This window comes from Coturnix japonica, chromosome 1 (assembly GCF_001577835.2).
Source record: "Coturnix japonica isolate 7356 chromosome 1, Coturnix japonica 2.1, whole genome shotgun sequence".
In the NCBI taxonomy this organism is placed as follows: domain Eukaryota; kingdom Metazoa; phylum Chordata; class Aves; order Galliformes; family Phasianidae; genus Coturnix; species Coturnix japonica.
In genome coordinates this window covers 10,520,153-10,540,005 of record NC_029516.1, presented here as the reverse complement: position 1 = coordinate 10,540,005, position 19,853 = coordinate 10,520,153, and the positions used below count along the sequence as shown (strand labels likewise).

General features: G+C 37.9%; 1 protein-coding gene across 9 annotated transcripts in view; it reads right to left on the bottom strand.

The window, feature by feature from the left end:
- MAGI2 (membrane associated guanylate kinase, WW and PDZ domain containing 2) overlaps positions 1–19,853 on the bottom strand; it is a 675,337-nt gene that overhangs the window by 646,660 nt on the left and 8,824 nt on the right. The gene's annotated exons all lie outside the window — the stretch shown is intronic.

Below are 19,853 nucleotides of genomic sequence, written 5' to 3'. Positions count from 1 at the left end.
ACAGTCCTTATTTTAAAAAATTTAAAATATACTTGAGTAAAATCAAGATTTTATACGAATAAGTTATGTTAGAAAACAAAACAGCAGCAGCTGAGTTCCACAGAAGTTCTGTCCATCCAAGAAATATTTTTTTGGATACACAAACTTTTAATTAAGACTCAGTTCTCAATTACTATATGTACCACTAGCTCCCATGGCTTTACTAATATGCTGAGTGTTCAGATCAGGACTATGGGGCGTGACTTTTATTCACTCCATAACTATCCAGACCTAAATTTGATAGGCATTTTGACTAGAAAAGTCTTCACAAGCAGATGTATTTTTTTCTTTTGAAAAGAATGCTTCAAAGTGCTGCTAATAAATGAGACACTTAGAAAAAAGCATTTGAAATAGTGTAGATAATTACCCTTTTAGCATCCTACCACTATTACCATTTATGTAACTTCTGATATACAGTCAAGAACAAACTACTGAATTACAAGTTGGAAGTTTGAAAGGTTATATTAACTTTCTAAAATGAGAATATGCTTCTGCCTGAAGGGGGAAAAAAAAAGAAACGAACAACAACAACAACAAAAAAAAAAAAAAAAGAAAGAAAAATCAAGAGGAAACAACCAAAAATCACCAGAACTAAACCTACCAGGTACATTTGAAAAGAAAATAAATGGAGACAATTCACACCCACACGGCTCTTTCTGAGTTCATTTTTAAACAGTCCACAGTTCTATATACAGGAGACATAAGCAAAAAGTATTTTCTGAAGTCATGGAAGGAATGAGCTTTACTAAGTAGAGCTGCTATTTGCATATCATTAAGAAATATACCACACAAAATCCTCTGAGATCAAGACCTGATACTGGTAGGTGCTGTATGAAAAAAAAGTCTGTATCCTAAGCTGCTTACTGTCTAAGCAGACAGACTATAATCAGTGTGGTGTGCACATAGTCTGCGCTATAGCACAGCATTCAAGCTAGTTCATTTTTTTATAGCTATGTTACTCATAAAAAAAAGAAGCGGGTGTGAAACTGGACCTAAATCTCAGTATCCAGTCAATTATTGATGTACTATTTTTCTGTCTACAGTGCAAAACATTACTTTCTCCTGCAAGCTTCAATTTTCCTGAAATTTTCGGTGTAAGCTTTTTCTATGCTGCTCATTTCCTGCAGGGAAAGATACTATATTCCTAAATTTGACATAATACAAGCCTGTGCACTAAGCAGTACAGGGCAGACTCACAAAAGAACTCAGAGATGCTGAAAATGAACAACAAAAAAAATCTTCCATTCATTCTCTGATGCCCATAATTCTTGATGCTACACCAAAATAATTCGTTGCTTGAGGAGTAATAACAATTCTGGAGTAATAACTTGATGACTAGTTATAGCCGTATCATCTACATGAGCATGGCATATAGCATGCCTGGTAAACTCCATAACAGTGTTTAAATGTGCCGGTCATCTCTCTACCCTGAAAGCTCACAAAGCAGAGAACAGTGACTGTCCTCCTACAGAAAGTGGCTTTTCGTGCCATTTTGTTTATGTAAAAACCCAACTGTAGCAAATAAACAGCCTGCTCAACCTGCTTACTGTAAGTCTTAATCCAGGTATGGAATGCTAATGGGAGTCAGGTGCTGACCCCAGACTGTTTTCCAAACTCAGAAAGAAATATCAGTCCCAGATCGAGCTGAGTTCAACACTCCAGCCAGTTCTCAGCATTCCTACCAGACCACATCAAATGCCAACTGATTATGATTTATGATTTATCCAATTTTCATTTACTAATAACACTTCATGTAAGACCAGAAGAATGTGAACAATCACTAATACATTTGCCCACCAGTAACCAAGGTTCTGTCTAACTCCTTATTTGACCTTAAAATCAGAGGTAAAGTGAATGGTAGCATGATCTCATTCACGTGGAAGTCATGGAATGAGAAATAAATGGAGCCAGCAGTAATTCTGACAGTTCCTGAAGGAAAAAACAATTACTGAATGTTTAAACTCCAACTGTTTAAGACAAGTAATATTTAGTAATTAGAATAAAATCTTTTAATACTTTCTAATATTTTTAAGAGATTTATCTTAAACATATTATAGCAAGAGACTTTATGGGGGTTTAAAAAACTTACAATAATCTGGTTAGCATTCCCACAGATATTACGTTAATTCCACCCATGTATTCCACAACAAATCAGGTTGAAGAAATTCTGACCTACACCCAGATATCAAAAGAGCAACCATCTACTATGCACAACTTAGTAAGGCACTCTTCTTACGCTGATTTATGTATATATAGACCAGTGGGTTGAACAGTCTTAGGCATTCAACTTTAGGTTTTTTATTAGTTCATACACTGAGCAGATTATTAACTGCCCAAAAGAGTGCTTCAGAGTAAAATGCTCTCAACTGGGATGGTGTACTTACATGTGACAGATGACTAGAGAAGATAACTACAGCTCCAAAGATTTCACTCTTTAAAGGCAAATTTTAAAATAAAGAACATAAAGTGAAAGCGGAGCTTTGATTCTTCAGATGATGTAACTTCGTTAAGTGCTGTGTAGAGTATTTTGTCACTATATAATCTAGCATGGTATCTAGGGTAAGGATGTTTAACTAGAAGGCAGCAATACAAAGAGAATTTACAACTCATGCCTCCCACTTCTTGGCCAAGGGACCTTACAATTTACATAGGCAACAGCATAAGCACACATGCACACAGCAAGGTAAATGGCACCTTTCTTTAGGTATCTTTTAAAAGACAGAACAGACCACTTGTATCCCAAGCATCTACATTAAGCAGTGGCTGAATACATGCATCACACATGTAGGTAATCGGCAGGTTTTGGTACCAGGAGGATGCACTAAGGATACCAGAAACATCACCAACCATGCACACTGAGGATCTTAATTCTCTGTCTTCACAATGCAGGTGGTGAATTTAGGGCTGTAAGCTCTAATCTCAAAGACCGGTAAAATCAAGACTACAAGACAGAGTACTGTCAAACTGCATTTTCAGGTGAAAGCAGGGGAATAAAAAAAATAATCTACTTTCTCACAGGACTCTGCTAAGGCCATTTAGCATTTTATCTTAAGAATGATTGGGGAAAATGCAATCTGAAGCCCTAGCTATTTATGGTTTGCATTCACTCTGCTCAGAAGAAAAATTGTGCTGACTACCACCATGGTAAGACATTAAAATGTTACTTGTTATACTGATATGCTTTCTAGTAAAAACTTTACAAATTGAAATAATGTTGCTAAACTTCTCTTATTTATGATTCCAAGGCTCTGTATTCCTATATGACATATAATTATTCATGCCCTAAGCACCTTCCTGATAGTGTGCTTCTTAAAACGCTTTTTATAGATTAAAAAACTTTCACCAGCAAATCATATAGTTTGGTATGTAAGCCATGCAAATGAAGTCAAAGCAGCAGTGTGAAAATGAGACAAACAAGCAGGTCATTAGGGATTTCAGCACTGTGGTTCATGCTCCCATTTCCTGCCACCCTGTGTGTGACCAACCCCTTTGCACCTCTCCCTCTGCAATCTATGTATTCTTCTCAGTACTCCTCTCATTTGACCTAATTTTCCCTTCTGCATCGCTCCAGTTCTACGTAATTACCTCTCAGCTGCCCATTCTTATTCCCTGTGAGTGGCAGATCCACATACGTGTTCCCTGAACTACTAGCTTCCTTCATGTCTCTTTCCATATTACCTTATCTTGATGTGTTCAGCCACTGGAAGGCAGTCTGAACCTACTCACTGCATGGTCAAACACCCAATTCTGTTGGCCAGCTAGAAGGTGTATCTACAACAGATATCAGATCAGATCCTGCACTGTCTCTCAGGTGCAGGTGCCTAAAAAAAACTGTCATGTGAGCTAGACAATCAGGCTATCTTCTGTTAGAGAAAAGTGCAGATCATAGCACCCTGTCTAGCTAAAACCAAGCTTAACCTGCTGAGGCTGAAGTTTCAGTAATGATCAGACTAATGCTATAACTATAGTAGGATTTCTTGGTTGGTCTTCTGGGTTGCAAACACACATTGCCAGCTCATGTTGAATTGTTCATCAACCAAAACTCTCAAATCCTTCTCCTCAGGGCTCCTATCAAGCCACTCTCCACCCAACCTTTATCTGTGCTTGGGATTGCCCCAGTCTAGGTGCAGGAACTTGCATTTCGCCTTGTTGAACTTCATGAGTTTGGCATGGGCCCAACTCTAAAGCTAGTCCAGGTCCCTCTGGATGGCATCCCTCTAGCATGTCAGCTGCACCACTCACCTTGGTGTCATTTGCAAACCCACTGAGGATGCACTCAATGACACTGTCCATGGTGCCTATAAAGATGTTAAGTAACACTGGTCCCAGCACCGATCCTTGAGGCTTAGCACTTGTCACCAGCCTCCACTTGGACACTGAGTGGTCAAAAGAAACACTTGAGTGCAACCATGCAGCCAATCCCTTATGCAGTGAGCAGTCCATCCAACAAATTCATTTTGTCTTTGCTTTCAACTTTTAAGGCACTGCTAATGACTGGGTTACTGATAAAGGAAGCCACTCAGTATGACATAATTCTCTTCTCAAAGATGTTGGATAGGGACGGACTTCTGGTTAATATGGATTTATTTATTTTTTTCACTGCAAAGTAATGTTGGATATTTTACCTCTGTCTTTTTTCCCCACAGCATTTGTCAGAATAGCCAGTTTTACATGTTATGCTTACAAGATGATTTTAAAAGTAACTTTAAATGATGCATGCACATTCTGGAGCACATAAGTAATAAGACAATGCCCATAGTTTCACTGTTCAGAGCTCCGTTTCTCATTTTGGTGTCCACACTTTAAGCAGATGTCAATAATTTAGGAATTATTCTAAAGCAGATACAGAAACACCTGGAAATATGGAAAACAAATATCATTGAATAATGGTCAGACATCAAGTAATTTAGTGATCTTCTCAGAATGCAAGGAGATTTTTGATACTAGGGAGTTGATTACCTTGGAGTGAAATGCCTGATGAAGTTCAACTACCAGAAGATCAAGCTAGAAACTTATACTAGAAATGAAGTTGTTTTTTGTTTTTTTTTAAAGGGTTTAAATAATTAACTGGGGAACACTTCACTTATCATGAATCACTTGCCCTTAAGAACCTTAAATCAAGCTGAAGCATATTTCTAAAAGACAACCTTGAGCAAGGATTAAAAAAAAAAAAAAAAAAAAAAAAAAAAAGACAATGTTACAGCCTTCATGTAACCTGTCTATGAAAATTATACAGCAGGTATGATGTGGGGTCAGTAGTATGATGATAGTAGTCCTACCCAGTCTAAAAAGTATGAATTCTAAGATGATACATGCCCCAAAATGTCAGTTAACAAAGTCCACATTTGGCTGAACATTCACGGATAAATCCATGTGTATAGTATCAGTGCTTCTGCAACTCTGAACATAAATGGACAAGAGAAAGTTGTTTAAATGTATCTCTAAAACTATGTAATTGGTCAGATGAGGGAAAAAAAAAAAAAAAAAAAAGGCTTCTGTTAAGGACAAGCCTTAGACATTTTGCACATATTTAAAGGAGGAGAAAAAATGTTTGTCCATTGCAGTACCTTCTTAAGCCCAAACTCAAGCAAATATTTCCAAGCCTTAATCAAGTGCAGCTGGCCAGAACCAAACAGGCAGTTTTTTGCAGCCAGTTTCCTAAAAAGCCTGAGAAGTCACTTTCAATGAGCTCTCTCTGCCAGTTAAGGTCACTTTGCAGCCTCAGGCTCCATCTGAATTGGTTGCTGTAGCAGAAATGTCCAGGCAACACTGATGGTAAGAATATTTGTTTCAATGTACTGCTTGTCATATTACTTCATTGCGCTCTGTACAATACACAGAAGAGCCAAGATTATCTTCATTTCCTTGCCTTGATATTCCTGTAAAATGTGCCACTGCCATAGTGCTAACTTGAGCTTGAACACAGAGCTCAAGACTAATCACATCTGTGAACATCCCCTGCCTGTCACTTGTGCAGGGAAGCAACATAGTGAGCAAGATTTGTCCCATATAGAGGTTTCACAGGAGCTGGAAGCAGATCACAAACACAAATCAGGATGACCACTGACCTCACCACATTCTGAGCTAAAGGCAAAACTGATTCTTTTGTTTTAGCTTTCCCACAGTAACCCCTTAGCATTTCTTGTAAAAGCCCATAAAAATATCTGCAGGTTTAAAAACCAGAGAGCAGGCAGCAGAGTATTACCAACCCGTCCCAGATTTACATGGGAGGCATTTAGATGATAACTCAAAATTTTCACCTCCTTCCGCTCCAAGAACAAAGGGTTCTCTTTTGAACCACCCTGCTCCAACAAACTTACATGTTTATAGATGTATGTAGATTTAAAAAAAAAAAAAAGAAAAAAAAAAAAACAGCTAGCAACAAAAGTCTTACAAATACACAGCACTGCAGGCGAGATTCTTCCCCGGGGAGAGGATGAAAGAGCAACATGTGAAAGATGTTTGTCATGTCATTTTGTATAGTACTCGAAGCACTCAGAAACAATAGTGACGAGGATGGGATAAAAAGCTTAACATACAGAACTGAAAATAGCACTTGAATAAAAGCAAGAGGAAATAAATATAGCAAGACCAAGACAGTGCTTTTAAGAAGCTCTGGTTTTTGATGTAAATTTAGAAGGGGGGGGAAAAAAAGTCTCTTCTAAGAATCCTCTCAAATCCCAAATTTGTCTCCATTATCTGCTGACTCAGAGACTTCACAAGACACTCTGGCTGGGAAACTGCAGGGGTTGCTTCCGACATAATACAGAATTGATGTACCGCTGAAGGATGTAACAACACCAGTGAAACAGAGCATACTCTTAGCCTACAGGGTTCCTAGCTATTCTCTTATGCTCCATATTTTCTCCCCCAGCCAAAAACTCATTTTCTCTTATGTAAAATTCCTTTCTATACCAGTTTTATAAACAAGCAGATAAAAAGGATAAATAAATTATCCCCAGGGAAAGTGGCTGAGCAGTGAAATGGCAGAGTGTAATGGATACCCGATCATATAGGCACACACTTTAACAATGAAGTGTAAAGAGAAGCCAGACACTCATAACTCATTCACCGTATAAATATGTATGAAGGCAACTTAAAAAATTGCTCACCCAGTTTGGGCACTATGTATTTTAGCATGTGAACTACTGCATAGTGATTGCACATGCTCCTATGGGGAAAACAGCACAGATGCTCTGATATTCTCAGGCTTCTGCTATTCACCAAAAACAGTGAAGCATCACTACTCAGTTCAGACTGGTTACTGGTATGCCATTCTAGCCCCGAGATGCTGAAATCATTCCTCAAATATAAGCTGTTAAGTATTCAAAAGAAAAATACCATTTGCTTTGTTCTATTTTTGTTCAGATTCTTGGATTTTTGCAATAATTAGATTAGGGTCTCCAAACATCTCTAGATTGCTACCACAAAAGATAAGAAAACAATAGAAAACAACAATGTAGTTTACCTGCAGCTGCCCAAAGAAAAAACAAACAAACATGCAAACAAAAAAGCAAGTAAACAAACAAAAAATCAATCTATCTCCACCATAACCTTCTATTTGTCATAGAGGCTCAACATCCATGAAACTCCACTTTCCAGTAAACTATGCCTCATCTCAGTTGAAGTCTATGTAAGAAATATTTTCTACAATCTGTATCTGAGCTTAGCAGTGATCTCCCACCAGTTTCCTTATTTCTGTAAGCAGAGCAGAAATTTTACAATGTATGGTCTCAAAAACTGCACTGAAGATATGTCTCTTCCTAAGATGGTGTGACACATCACTGGGAAGAAAAGAACAGAAAACCACATAAGTAGCTAAAGAATTGAGGTGGGCTAACAGTCAGAAAACTGTAAGAAGGTTGAGAAATGAGTTGTGCTCTCACCTGTAGAATAAAGGATTTTGGAACGAGAAACTGTGAAGGGCTACTGAGTTGATGAGTCCTGAACATCACAGCTATAACAACTACTACAGCTTGGCAAAACCAAAAAATAGGCATAGGAATCTTTAAGGAATTTCAGATATGGAAGGAAAGAAAAAAAAAAAGAACAACCTTTCAATCATCATTAGGGGGTAGTGCTGTTCCAACCCACTCATTAAACAGCTGGAAGTGCCGTTACTCTTTCCTTAATCCATACATCCTCAGAAGACAGGCTGAAGAAGCAGAGGATATTCCAGCCAAACCACTCAAGAAGAAACCATTCCTGCTTTTAAAAGGAGAGCTGTACTCCACTTTTCCTCAACCTATTTAGGAATTAAAACTTCACACTTCACACAAACATATATAGGTTAGAACAAATAAAGTTTTTGCAGTCATAATCCTGTATTAACACACACATTCTGGATCACAATCAGCAAAGTCTGTGAATGCATGAAGACTCAGACAGCAAGAAAAGTTTTCAGAAGCATCCACATGAAAATCTCACCAGCTACCATTTTATCTTTCAGCAGCAGCAGCCAAAAGCAGAGCCAATGGCCCTTGGTCAAGTAATCAAAGACTGCAAGATCATATTCTGATTTTGTAGCACTTCCCTTAATCTCCAAAGAGATTATCTGTTCCAGTTACCACCCAAAGAGATTAAGTCACAAGCACATCACAAGTAAGAGATCAAATCTGTTGTCCTTACGTACAGAACATTTTCACAACATGCAAATCACTACACCATGTAGTGGTGACCATATCATTGGTCAGATAGGAGTAAAGAAAGAAATTATTATTTTGCCATTCAATGAAAAAACATCAAAACCAAGACATAAACTCTGTCTCTAGTTTTGTTTTCTCATCATATAAATTCATTGGAGTTTCAGTCTCTAGAAAGTATTGCAGAATCCTAAGAGTTGGAAGGGATGAACTCCCCTGCAATGAACAGGGACACCACAGCGAGATCAGGTTGCCCAGAGCCTGGTCCTACCTCACCCTGAAAGTCTCCAAGGAGGGGGCATCCAGCACATCGCCAGGCAAACTGTTCCACTGCCTCACCACCCTCACTGTAAAAGACTTTTTCCATGTACTTAACTTAAATCTATGCTCTTTAAGCTTGAAATAATTTCCTCATATTCTACCACCACAGACCCTGCTAAAGAGTCCCCCGTCTTCATTCCTGTAGCTTCTCTCTAGATAGTGAAAGGAATGGTATCCTTCAAAACATATTTATATCATTTTAACACATATACTTTTAAGATTGTTAGAAAGATTTTTTCTGGGTAAAAATGCTAAAGATTAAGTTTGAATTTCTTGCAGAATTGCACCATGAATTTATAAACAAAGATAATCAATCATGCTTTGTCAGGCCGTTGGCTGTATTCCCATGCTTAATTCCTGCGCATTAAAATCTAACCAGTAATTTACTACAGTTAACAGAGTAAATTTACTTTTATCCTCTATTGCTTTTATATTGTTTAACTGCATACCAATAGATATAGAGCTTATAAGGAGTCATCTATGATCAAACAAAAGAAAGAATATTACAGCTTAGATCACAACAATCAAATTGAATTGTATTTAATTACAGGGAAACAAAGATTCATTCAACCATCTTTCTGCGCTACTGAAACATCAAAATTTTGGCCTTATTCTTATAAATAGCTCATATTAAAATCAAAGATTTAACTAATTTATATTTAGACTCTATGCTATTTGGTTTTGTTTTCATTTTGCGGGGTTTTGTTTTGTTTTCCATAGGATAGGATGAAGGTTTCACTGAAAAAGAAACCTACTCCTGTGGCAGTTTTCACAGTCATCTTCATGTCTGTTGCCAGTCAATCCAGAAATGTAATATATATATTACATATAAAATAGCAAAAACTGATATTTGCATATCAAGTGCTCAAAAGCAGTTTGGCAGTGAGCAAATGTTACTAGTAACTGTAGTAAGTGTATATAACAACTTCTTTACAAGGGATCCACAAAGTTTCTGAATTCTTGTAGCAACTGGGATATTCAGAAATTTCTGCATGAATGGCTGTAGGAGATATGCAGAACAACCTACTGTACATGCATCGCAAAGCCTACAAATAGTTTTTAAACAGTATGCCAGATACACCCATCTCCTCATGCATGCATAGGGGCCCACGGCTGCTAAGGGCTGCCATGCTGGGTGCTGCCCATGTCTTTTAAGTCTGATATGTGTAACACTACATAACAACGTCTACAACAAATATCTTCCTCTTTATCTGCCAAATCCACACCACACAAATGCACGGGGTAACTTTCCCAGCCTGAGATGTGCTGCTCTGTGGCATGCAGAACTTCACTCTGCAGCTATGTGAATGCAGAATTACTGGTACCCTCCAACTCACCACTTCTCAGGAATATGGACATGGGATAATCAATGTGTTTTAAAAAAGCAAAAACATCTGAATTCACCATGGTCACTTAATTAGTTATGGTGAATGTGTGTCACTCCTACTAAGAAGCCCCCACTTCATCTCCTCTTCACCTTCATCCTGTGATTTGCCTCTCCCACAAATACAGGAAGTGTTCTGTTAGCACCTGTGGTACGTATGGCCATCTTCTTTTACCCTTCAGTAGGTACTGTTATTTTAAGAGTCCATGCAGCAAAGAAAAAGTACTCCAGGCTTACTCCCCTTGGATAATGTACGTGTATTACTGGGTGGAATTAGGAAATACCAAATGAAATGAACTGGTTAGAAATTTAAATGGCTTTTAAGTGAACTAAACCATGCATCACAGGGCAGCTGTAAACACTCCCACCAGATTCAGCTCCTACACTGCAACCCCAGAGAACAAAAAGACAGCTGTGATGGTGACTGAGGTCAAGTTGCATTTATAATCAATACAGAACAAACTCTGGCCTTGATCCCTGGTGATCAGCAGCACTCAATGATCCCACAGCTCTCTCTGGGGTTCTCTGCTAACCAACCATTGAAGACTCACTCTGCTGGAGGAAGTTTCATAAGGATCATTATATTTCAGTGATTTTCTACTTTCTCATGTCCTTTTTAAATCCCAGTCTTGGTATGTTAGTCTATAGGTGTACACAATGGCATCCCCACATACACACTGCCTATAGTAACCTACTACTGTCTACCATGTATTAAAGCTTCCATTTTTTTCAAGGTTTTATGGTCTGAGAAGCCCAAGACATTAATATCCTGGGACACAATATTCAAACATATTAATCTCATTAAGAAGTATGGCCAACTAATGAAGATAGCGGGAAGCTATGAATTTCATTAAGTCAAAATCAACTTCAGCATTCTAATTTAAACATGATTTGGATGCTTGATTCCAGGGCTTTCTGCTCAAAACTATCAAGCACCCATAATCCTAACATCAGGACAAGACAGAGTTGCTCAGCATTTATATAAATTATGAATGAGACAACCAAATTTTAGAAAATCCAAAAAATGCTCCTAATTTCTCATGTAAATCTCATGTAGGCTTGTCAAGCACTATTTTCAAATGGCTTGTGGAAAATTTGGTTAGGTAAAAGTCTTAATTATTTCATATGTTTCTCTTTCATTTATTATATGTAGAAAAATAATCTGCCTTCATTCTAGGTTAATCTAATACTAATCTTAACCACTCTGAAAATCAACCAGCAAAAGAGCTCCTTGTTACAGCTAAACTGAATGGTTTATAATAGAATATATTAGAAAGCTCTCATCTTAGAAATTCGTAATTATAGAAATATATCCAAGCCTGAAACATTGTCTTGTCAAAACCCATACGTTTACCTGCATTGCAGCTGATGGGTGATTTCTAAAACCCAGATCTGACAAGCAAGTCAGAATTGTGCTCAGAATGCAAAAATATAACACATGGACGCCTTGCTGCCAGACAACATGATCATGATACTAACCTTTTGTATGTTTCACTTATAAGCTGCTTTTTCAGCTACCGTGACACAGCCACCTTGCCTCTGAGCTTCTCTTCTGCTTCTTATACCAGCTGTAGTGCAGCACTGCTTCATTCCAAACAGAGGTTTAAAACAGTAATTTACCATAAAGAGATTTTTTGTCCAATTGTGCAACTGGACTTCATAGTATCATTCATCTCAATTGTTTTGTGGCCATCTGATTACATAAAAGATGATGAAAACTTACAGTACTGGTTCTTCTTTGCATGTGAATTCTATGCAGCTTTGATGAGTTAAGATAACATTTATTTAGAGTTGAGTACAAAAAATGAATAAAAGATTATTTGAAATAAAATCTCAGCTTTTTGTGCTCTAAAAGACTGAATAATGGCAAATCCTTCCCAATTACTCTTCATACTGGACATACTGGATGCCCAGTCCCTGGAGGCATTCAAGGCCAGGCTGGATGTGGCTCAGGGCAGCCTGGTCTGGTGGTTGGTGACCATGGCCATGGCAAGGGGGTTAAAACTAGATGATCATTGTGGTCCTTGTCAACCCAGGACATTCTATGATTCTATGATAATGATAAATAATAAATCTGAAATATAAAACAAAAATATAGAGTAGCCTAAAAGTTAATTTTCAGGTGGATAATGGCTTGATATGGACCAAAGCCAAATACCTTGGTTCTTGTTACTCAATACAAGGTATTCAACCTAGCTTCTGGGAGATAAATAAGCAGAAGAAAAAAGCCCAACCAGCTTTAGAAAAACCTGTCCTCTGTAAATTGCCCCAAAAAGCTTTTTACGAAAAGCCTTTGGTACCTTAAAATACAAAGAACACAGGGAAGTGTGTTACATTTTCAATTTTGTCCATGAACACAGAGTAATCCGCAATAGATTCAGTCAGCATTTATACTGTCTTAAATGACAGCAGATTTTGTGCCCCAACAAAATCTCCAAACATAAGCAGTCTCTTTCAGACTATTTACATTTTACATTTGTCCAGACAGGTCATCTTTTCTATTTCTAAATGTAAGATATACATCAAGACCTTTTCAAGAATTGTTTCTTTATTCAAGACTATTCATTATAATAAAGAATAAAGTTAATTTATGTAGAAATGAAATAGAAAAAAATGCAAAATAAGAAAAATGTAGAAGAAAAGTAGCAAAGTAACATGGTAATGTATTCTGGGGGCAGATACCTCCATGGACTCTTAGAGAAAAACCTAGTGCAAAGATAATAATCACAAACATTAACTACAGTTCCTGTGGAAAGTAAGAAATTGTCTGGAACTATCCAAATACAAATATTTGTCCATAGATATTAAATAAATGCTAAGTCATAGTATATGATCCTTATTACTACCAAAGACAAATGCACTGCTTTTAATGGATTTACGCTCAGATCACCTGAGGAACAGCCATATTACTAGTATAATACTCTGTATGATTTTATTATCATCGAGGATTTTATTATCAGTGGGGAACTACAACAGAGAGACTGAAATTTATTTCAGGTTTCTAGAGAACCGCACACAGATCACCTGAGTGCCAACCCATTGCTTTATCTACTCAAATATCTTAAGACCTACATTACAACACATTTCAAACATCCCATGGAAAATACTGAAACTATGTGCAGATTTTCCAGTTAAGAACAGGTGATGACTAAAGACAGTGATGTTATCACTGACGTATCTTACTGCTGTATCAAGTAAGATATATCACATACCTCTGTTCTTTTGTCATGTCTGTAATATACAGATCCCTTTACACATACTGCTGTATATAAATAACTCTACATAAGTGAGCTTTCAAAAAGTGATGTACTGGTCTGTATTTATAGGCTAAGAATTGCTTATGCAGCCTAACTCCAACTCTTCCTCCATTCACATTGAAACACTAGTCACCACAAGACGCAATACTGATAAATACTGAGGCTTTTTTCTGTCCATTAAGCGCCATATATAACAACAACTTCATATACTGGGGGTTCCATTATTTCAGCCACAGAACAAAACATATTTAAAATACAAGGTAGAGTCACAACAACACCTAAGTGCTCAAATGTCTTTGAAACACTCTGAAATTATCTATGTAAATATATTCAAACCACAGGACTGAATGCTGTGATACAAGAGAAAATGTTTCTAATCAATGTTGAAGGTACTCCAATATGCCAGTAAGGACCCATAGAACTGGGGAGTTGCTTAAGTTCTGTTCTGACACAGTGGAGGAGAACTGAACCTCCTGTGCCAATGTAATGAAGAAAGCATGCTCTAAATAGGACAACAACCATGAAAAGATGACATTTTATACATCTAATAAGCTAAATAAAATTTGGATAAAAGACTTTTTTTAATTCAGAAAACCTTAATATTAACTAAGCTACTTATGTATTAAGTATACTATTTTTCCAAAAATTTTTGTAATAGAGATTGACAAAAAATGATAGGTATATAAAATCTTATTAAACCAATTATTTCCTTTGCTGAGTTGAACTGTATTACATGATGAATAATAACAAACAGCTTTAACAAGCTGTTGAGACTTTTCAACTAACATCCGCACATCAGTTCTGGATTGTGAGGCACCACTGAGGAGCCTGCCAAGAGCACTGACTTCTGCCCTATTTGCATCGCCTGTGGGACAGGCAGCCTGGCCAGGAAAGGAAGAGGTAAAGCAAAGAGCTAATTAGTGAGTAAGCCCTTTGGGTCAGAAAGCCTGCTGATTCAGTGCTAAGTCACAGACAGTGCTGGGCCCCAGCAGCAGGGAGTATGTGTGACAGAGCCAGCACAAAACAGCACCTCCTTGCTATTCTCTGCAGGAAGCGCTGGCAGAGCCTCCCTCCTTAGGTGCCAATCCAACTGGAAGAGATGCTGGAGGAAAGGAGAGAGGAGAAGAAAGCAGAGTTCCTCTGTGGAGACTGTGCAGCAAGAGCTAAGGACATAAATAATTTTTCTCTTTCACCCATGGCTTCCATGAGCACAAGGGAATAGAATCAACTCTGTGAAGGGAGCTCATACTTTCTTCTCCTGTAGTCAGAGTAAGGGCACCAGCTCTGGTCCTCTTCCATTTCCTAGGGTAAAGCTGTGGCCAGTAACAATCCTTCCTCTGCATCTGCACCAGGGCTCTGAAGGCAGGACATCTCCAGCTCCCAGAGAAACTTATATAAAGTCCCTTCTATTTATGTTTCACAAAAAAAAAAAAAAAAAAAAAAAAAAAAGCAAAACACTCAGAGAAGCTCTTGCACAGTTCAGGTTAGAGCAGCAGGGAAAAACTGAGGGGTCATTAGAAAATCTGATTATTACACCACCAAGGCTATCTGCCTTTATTAAAACAACCACAGTGTCCTATGCTAAGATTTGTAATCTCACAAGATGTAACTGCAATGGAAATTCTCTTGCAGAAGTACGAGTACTACAAAAGCTTGGTAGTCTGTTAGGCAACTGGATGGAACTGCTCAGCACAGTCTTCCACCCCTAATTCTTTTTTTCCCTCTTTCCTCACATTTCTTTACTAGACAGACTGTTCTTTACACTTACAACAAGCAATCACAGAAAAACTTTGTGATGTTTCTGAAAAACAAGAGCATCCTAAATTCCCTTGTTTCTTAAACAGTTCTAAAAAAGCCTGATCATGGGCAGTGTATGTGAGCAGCTTCCATAGGCAAAACTCCATTGTAAACCTTCAGAACACAGCTCTAGCACATGGAAATGTAATATCTACAGTCAATTGGCAATACTCCTACAAAGGAAACACAATATATTCCACATTATATTGCAAACTTGATAATACTGATACAAAATTTTCCTGAGTTGTTGATATTGGCACATGAAAATAAAGCAAACCTCAGCAGGACACACAATGTTAATGCACTTCCAATGTAATTCCAACCCGAATAACATAAATCAGCATAGACATGAAATTCTTGGCTGTCTTGTTTGACACAAGCGAAACAGAAATTATGTGTTGTTGCAGGTGCTTTGCAAGCAAACATGACGCCTAGCTGATTGTTAACAGACAAACTTTTTTTCAAAGGCAAATGAGCAAATGAAGGTCTTCAAACTGACTAATAAAAAACCCAGGTGGAAGTAGTTATGGCTATTGCTGGGATGGAGCAGTCAGCAGCTATCGCATTATGTTCGGATGGTACTGCAAACAGACTGCTCTTACTGGGGCCAGAAGCAGCCTTCAGCAGACGCATGGAGCATTTCTGATGCTGGCAGCCACTTCCAGCTGAGCCAGGCACTGTGCAGCTCAGCATGGGCAGCTCCATTTGGCTCATACATTTTAAGGAATTACTTCATGTGCATCTCATCCTGAAAGCCAGAGAACACCTGCAATTTATGCTCTCTGGGAAAACTGTCAATTTTCTAGCCCCTCAAAGCCAAATTCTAAAGCTATATGATCGATAATAGTGTTAGTCAAATTGATTTTCTAATTTTCCAAATGTAGGAATCTTTGTATCTTATATAAGGTCTCCTTTATTTTTGAAGCTATGTTTCATATAAAATACAAAACACTCATGGAAGTCAAACAGCCCTTGCAGTGCACAGGTTAGAGCAGCAGGGGAAACTTGAGGAGTTGTAAGAAAATCTGATCACTGAAAAGGCATCTACACTTTGTAATAAAATGTATCCACTTGATCTAGAAAGTAATTACTGCAAGTTCAACAAATATGCTTTTTATAACAGAAAAACATAAAAAATAAACTAAAATATGAGAAGGGATCCTTGTCTTGGAGACTTCAGTGAAATATCTTGTTGGATTTTTTGTTTCTTTTTTAGAGGGTTTTTCCCCCCTCTCTATTCAGTTGCCATTCTGAAAAGCTCCTCTGTAAATCATGCATTGCAAGTCCACCTTTCCTAACCGCAGGCTGTTTTCAGGAGGCAAGTACTGGTAGCCGCCAGACAAAGCAAAAAAAAAAAAAAAAAAGGCATATAGAGACACAGCAGCTCGGCTGTTCAGCTGTTCCTGGATTTGATCAAAAATTGCCTCTCAGCAGTGACATAATTCTGTTTTCTAGCAAAACATGAATGAATAAACGTGCATAAACTTTTGACACAGAGCAATGTGACACCGGTTCTGTCACCCATCAGATCTTGGAAGATAAACGTGATGAGAGGTGGTCAGCTCTTGATAGGAAGTCAGACTTCCAAAGAGGAACTTGGTGTTGGTGACTGAGTAGATGGCTGTCTTTTCTTTGTATAATCCATGTCTAGCAATATGGCAGAGAACACTTGTTCGCAAGTTAGACAGACATAACTAAGCTCAGAAAGAAACACCAGAAAATACAAACTTTAACATTTTGCCACTTGGCTCTACTTTCTGCTGGGAGAGAGAAAAATAAAAAAAGGAGAAAGATGGAAATCTCAGATATTAGTGGAAGAACTCCTACCAGGTGTAGTCCTACACCAAAGAGCACTGGAGATTACTATACAGACTTGCTCCACAGGATGGACTCAAAATCGCATTAAGAGCCTGTCCATTTGGCTGCCCTAACCTTCTGATGGCAGTGGGACAGACATACACACAAACACACACAAACACACACACCCAGTGATGAAAAAAAACTCAGTATTCTCCAGTGCAGGATGTCCTTAGCACCCCTCAAACACTGAATGTTCACCTGCTGTCACAAGTATGCTTGGAATGTATGCACAGTCCAAGCACATTCTGAATTAAGGGCAGTGATGAAGAGATGATGGTCTTTTGGAGAATGATCCCAGTGCTATTTTGTCAAGTGCAGTTTGGACCCCAGTAATGTTTTTATTTTTTTTCTTTTAGGAGTACAAATTATGAACTTAGTTACCTAGGCCACACTCCACCTTATAATGTGTATTCCATAGTGATACTGTGATACTGACCACACAGAATGGTATGTATCTTCAACCCTGAATAGATGTGCATTATTGCTGTGTACTGCAAACCAGTCAGTCTTTATCAGGCCAGAGATATCAGATTTTCAAGGTTTCCTTTGTTTCTTTGTCCTACAAATGTCTGTACCTGTAAAAAGGCTCAATGAATTAATAACACAAATGTTGGGCAATATTGCGCTTACAACCAACATCGGGATTAAACTTCCAACATACTACATAATGTGTTACCCACTGAAGGGTGTTATACAGTGAGCAGTACTGCTGTGTGGTTGCCAAAAGGAAACATGAATCTTTTCATCAGTACACACGTTGACAACATACTACACTGGATTGTGCCAGTTTTGGTTAAAGAACCTAGAAGTACTGTTGGACATAAAAAAAAAATAAAAAAAAAAAAAAAAAAAACACTGCAGAATCTCAGCTGGATGTAATCATTAATGTTATGCAACTGCTTTCTCCTGAAAAAGAGGGTGGATTCTGCAAGAGCTAAGTCGAGTTGTTTGTAAATGGCAAAATCCTACTCTGATCCCTCACTAATAATCTTTAACACAGCACAGGCCTCAAGCACTGAAAGAGGAGGATGTGGAGGGCTCCACTGTAGGGCCAGTTCTCTTTCGTGTTCTCATAAACAACATGGATACAGAAGGTGAAGGTATGCTAAATCAAGCAATCAACAGAAATTCAAAAAGAAGAGGACAGGTTGCTTTGCCTTACACAATGTTTGGGTTTCATGTCCTTACTTGGTTGCAGCGCTGCTTGCATAGACTTTTCACTTACACTGCAGGGCTCTTCTTTCCGCTCTTGATTGATCTAAGACCTTTGGCAAGTCATTTCACTATCCCTTCCCACCTACCCGCTATGTCTCATCAACTTCTATGAACTCATAGCATCAGTAACTGTTTCGCTTGTAGTACCTGTCTCTGTGGGATCTGATTTCTGTCCTGGAACACTAATAACATTGATGCATTAAGTGATGAAGCTTTGTTAAAGACAAATTACTTGAATTTCCAATTGCACTGAAAAAGTATAATGCCAATTTTATTGGTAAACCATACATATTTAGACAGATCCTTTCTGAAAAGCCAGACAGACTTAAAACCCACAAAAACAGAGCACACATGATGTAATAATCACTACCATTACAAGAACCAGCAATATCTTTAGTGTTTTCAAGAGCAATATCTAGTAGCTTATATCAGGAAGCCTAAGATGCAAGCAAGTTTTATGTAGTCCCTACTTTTCTCCCCACTCTGAAATTCACTGAGGTTGGCTGGGACAACATGGCTAAGTCCCTGGTGCAGACATCTGAATAAGCTCTTTTTGTAAAAGATTTTTAGAATCTGGAAGCTATTCAGATGGTTTAATAACAAGTATAATATTAGTGTCTAGAGAGATATATGTGAAGACTTCTGTTTTAATGTCTGAGCTGCAAATCACTTTACCAGTCTCCTCAGTGCGCATACACAATGGGTGGAATTCTGCAGCTCGCTGAAGCCAGTTCCTACAGCTACTGATGAGAAACTTGATTACTCCTTACTAGTAATCTACTTAATATTGACCCAGCAGATCCCATCTGGATTTGCTGTTTCCTAAGAGAATAAACACCTTCTGTTTCCCCAACTTTTACATTCAGAAACATTAATTTTATTACTCTTCAAACACATACACTAATATCAGTCTCTATGAAGGCAAAGCAGCTGTTATACTTCTTCAAGTCAGATTAACTGTACACAAAACCTTTGTGATATTTCACACATATTTACAGGAGACATTTTTAAATTTTATGGATTCATCTGTTCTGAAGAGTACTTTAGTACATAAGTACCATAAGCATAACATAAAAACTCAGTATGAAACCAGAGACCTTTTAATTTGTATTTAAATTACTGAATTTTAATTTTAATTAAGAAAACCCCAAATCCTGATTTTACTTTCTTTTTCCTAACAAAGCCTCCAGCACTGTACTGCATTCTTTTCCTGAAGTCTTTTATGCTGTTTTCACTGGAAAATGACCAAACAGAATGAGTGTTGAAAAAGCTCTTCTTATTGGCTTATCAGAAATTCCAGTAATTCTTCTAGAAGTTTATGGGGAGGGAAATGTTCCT